The sequence below is a fragment of the Triturus cristatus genome, chromosome 8, assembly GCF_964204655.1.
Source record: "Triturus cristatus chromosome 8, aTriCri1.1, whole genome shotgun sequence".
In the NCBI taxonomy this organism is placed as follows: Eukaryota; Metazoa; Chordata; class Amphibia; order Caudata; family Salamandridae; genus Triturus; species Triturus cristatus.
In genome coordinates this window covers 1,623,492,184-1,623,496,048 of record NC_140591.1, presented here as the reverse complement: position 1 = coordinate 1,623,496,048, position 3,865 = coordinate 1,623,492,184, and positions in this window count along the sequence as shown.

Sequence of the window (3,865 nt, the reverse complement as noted above, 5' to 3'; positions counted from 1 at the left end):
AAGCGGCTCCTCTCCCCGAGTTTCTACGAGGACCCAGAGACACCATCCACAGGGCTAAACAGGGGAGGGGGCAGGCGGACCCCTTCCGAAGCTACTGAAGGGCCCAGGGGAACTCATCCCCTGTGGCAGTATGTTTTTTAAAAGGGGAGTGGGCTAGGGGCCCTTCTACCCAAGCAGCTATAGAGCCCTGGGGACCCCATACACCAGTGCTGAAATGTAATAAAAAGGGAAGGGGGCGCATGGCCCTCTCCTCAAGCAACTATACTGACCCAGAGACCCCATCCCCCAGGGCTGAATTTCTTTGAAAGGGGAGGAGGGTGCGCCATCCTCCTCCCTTTGCTGGTATTGGCTCTGGGGACCTCATTTCCCGGCGCTTGATACTTAACAGTGTCCCGGGGAGCCCACTCACAGGACACTGTAGTTTCCTGCCCGGGAGTGCGAGCATACCCTGTTCACACTCTCGCAGGAGGAGCACCCCATAATGCTCTGTGATGGTTCCTTGAAGGAGCGCCCCATAATGCCCTACGATGGCTCCTTGACGGAGCACCCCATAATGCTCTGTGATGGCTCCTTGAAGGAGCGCCCCATAATGGCCTGCGATGGCTCCTTGATGGAGTGCCCCATAATGCCCTGCGATGGCTCCTTGAAGGAGCACCCCATAATGCTCTGCGATGTCTCCTTGAAGGAGCACCTCATAATGCCCTGCGATGGCTCCTTGACGGAGTGACCCATAATGCCCTGCGATGGCTCCTTGACGGAGAGCTCCATAATGTCCTGCGATGGCTCCGTGACGGAGCGCCCCGTAATGCCCTGCGATGGCTCCCTGAAGGAGCACCCCATAATGCCCTGCGATGGCTCCTTGATGGAGCACCCCATAATGCCCTGAAATGGCTCCTTGAAGGAGCACCCTATAATGTTCTGTGATGGCTCCTTGACAGAGCGCCCCATAATGCGATGGCACCTTGACGGAGCGCCCCATAATGCCCTGCGATGGCCCCTTGACTGAGCGCCCCATAATGCCCTGCAATGGCGCCTTGACGGAGTGCCCCATAATGCCCTGTAATGGCTCCTTGAAGGACCACCCCAAAATGCCCTGCAATGGCTCCTTGGCGGAGGGCCTCATAATGCGATGGCTCCTTGATGGAGCGTACCATAATGCCCTGCGATGGCTCCTTGACAGAGAGCCCCATAATTCCCTAGGAGCGCCCCATAATGCCCTGCAATGGCTCCTTGACGGAACACCCCATAATGCCTTGCGATGGGTCCTTGACGGAGCGCCCCATAATACCCTGCGATGTCTCCCTGGCGGAGCGCCCCATAATGCCCTGCAATGGCTCCTTGAAGGAGTGCCCCCTTATGCCCTGTGATGGCCCCCTGACGGAGCGCCCCATAATGTCCTGCGATGGCTCTTTGACGGAGCGCCCCATAATGCCCTGCGATGGCTCCTTGAAGGAGCACCCCATAATGCTCTGTGATGGCTCCTTGAAGGAGCGCCCCATAATGCCCTGCGATGGCTCCTTGATGGAGCACCCCTTAATGCCCTGCGATGGCTCCTTGAAGGAGCACCCCATAATGCTCTGCGATGGCTCCTTGAGGAAGCACCTCATAATGCCCTGCGATGGCTCCTTGACGGAGTGACCCATAATGCCCTGCGATGGCTCCTTGACGGAGCGCTCCATAATGTCCTCTGATAGCTCCTTGAAGGAGCGCCCCATAATGCCCTGCGATGGTTTCTTGACGGAGCACCCCATAATGCCCTGCGATGGCTCCTTGAAGGAGCGCCCCATAATGCCCTGCGATGGCTCCTTGATGGAGCGCCCCATAATGCCCTGCAATGGCTCCTTGACGGAACACCCCATAATGCCTTGTGATGGGTCCTTGACGAAGCGCCCCAGAATACCCTGTGATGTCTCCCTGGCGGAGCGCCCCATAATGCCCTGCAATGGCTCCTTGAAGGAGTGCCCCATTATGCCCCCATTATGCCCCCATTATGCCCTGCGATGGCCCCCTGACGAGGCGCCCCATAATGTCCTGCGATGGCTCTTTGACGGACCGCCCCATAATGCCCGGCGATGGCTATTTACATTTTTTTTGTTTTTTGCTTGGTGATGTCCCTAAAAGAGGAAAGGGCACCACACAGCATTTTTTTTTTTGCAGCAGTCTTCCAGCAAAATTACAAATACAGTAAGCCTCCTGTATCATAAAATCCATGACCGTAGGAGAATTTACCATATTTTTTTTCAATCTCTCCTAGCTGGAGCTCTATGCTCTCCAGCTGGAGTGGGAGGCCGTGATGGGATTGTCTTTTTATTGCATTTTTGGGGCTGAAATTTTTAAAAAGAAAGACTCAGAGATATGCTGGTCTTATTTATTTTTAAAAGAACAATATGTCTGAGTATTTCTTTAACATTTTTCAGCCCATAAAATATAATAATAAGAATATGTTTAAAAGACCGACACAGACATGTTAAATTGTTATATTTTTTTAATTACAACTGTATTAAACCTTTTTTATAATCACTGGTAATAAAGATTTCATTGAATGAATTACTAAAATATATCTTTGATTAAAAATATATGTGTTTTTTGGACAAAGATGATACATTTTCTTTATATATATTTATATGGCCACCTCTGATAAAGCCAATAGGCCCACGTTTTATATTTTGACAACGTCAGTGAGTCTGCATGAGTGACACCTGAGCTGCGAGACCAACCGCATGCTGCACATGCCAGAAGGCTGTGTGCAGCATGAGGTAGCATGCTTGTAGGGGGTGGGCGCAGAGCCTGGCCCCGGGCCAGACCTTGTACGCAATCCCACATGACGCACGTCGGAAAGCTGTGCGATGTGGGTGGTAGGGTATTCGCAGTGGGTTGGGCCCAGAGCGTGGATGTAGGATAGGCCTTTGCACCCAACACTGCGCACTGCCATCAGGTTGGCATTACGTATGGTAATAAAATATTACATTTACATTAAAAAAAACTCAATTCACTTTAAAAAACAAAGGTTAAAGCAACATTATAGTTAAATTACAGTGACAAAGTAACGTTTTAGACCAAAAACAAACACTGAAATTCACCTGTTATACTTATCTTTAACCACTACAACTCGTGTCCTAAGGTAACTGTAACTCGCGCCTTGGCCACGCACAGCTAATTACCCCACGTATTACATCACTCATGGCATGATCTATGACATCATTCATGGGATGACTGCAACATTTGAAATGACATCATTGATGACAAAACTGTGCATGGCGGGGCGCGAATTACATTTACCTTAGAGCGCGAGTTATAGTGATTAAGACAGCTTTAGCGGGCACATTTCAGTGTTTTTCTTTCGTTTAAAATGTCACATTGTCACCATAAAACGATGTGATTTTAACTTTTGTTTTTTCCCATATCTATATATATATATATATATATATATAATATATCGCCATGTGTGGTAAAGGGATATACGTAGTAAAGGCATTGCCTGGTAAAAGCATGACGTGGTTAATGACACATGGTCAAGACCTGCGATGTAGAATCCTACAGCCCTCCAGGACACGCTGCAGCTGCTTCAAAAGCCCTCTCTAAGCCCTCTTGGTACCGCAGACTTACAACGCGGTGTCTTCATACTGGAGGGAAGTCCGGATAACAACGCGGAGACGTGACTGGCCCCTACCAACAGATAAACAAGACATGCTTTTGATTCTAAACCACAGAAGAAGGAAGAATCCGTTGGTAACCCCAGTCACTCCCTCAACTCCCAGCGCGCCCCAGAGCACGCCTTGCTCGTCGTCACCGAACGAATGCAGACAGCGAGATAAAAGGAGGCACCTGCAGAAGGGAGCAGATAGAGTGACAGAGAGGAGGGAGC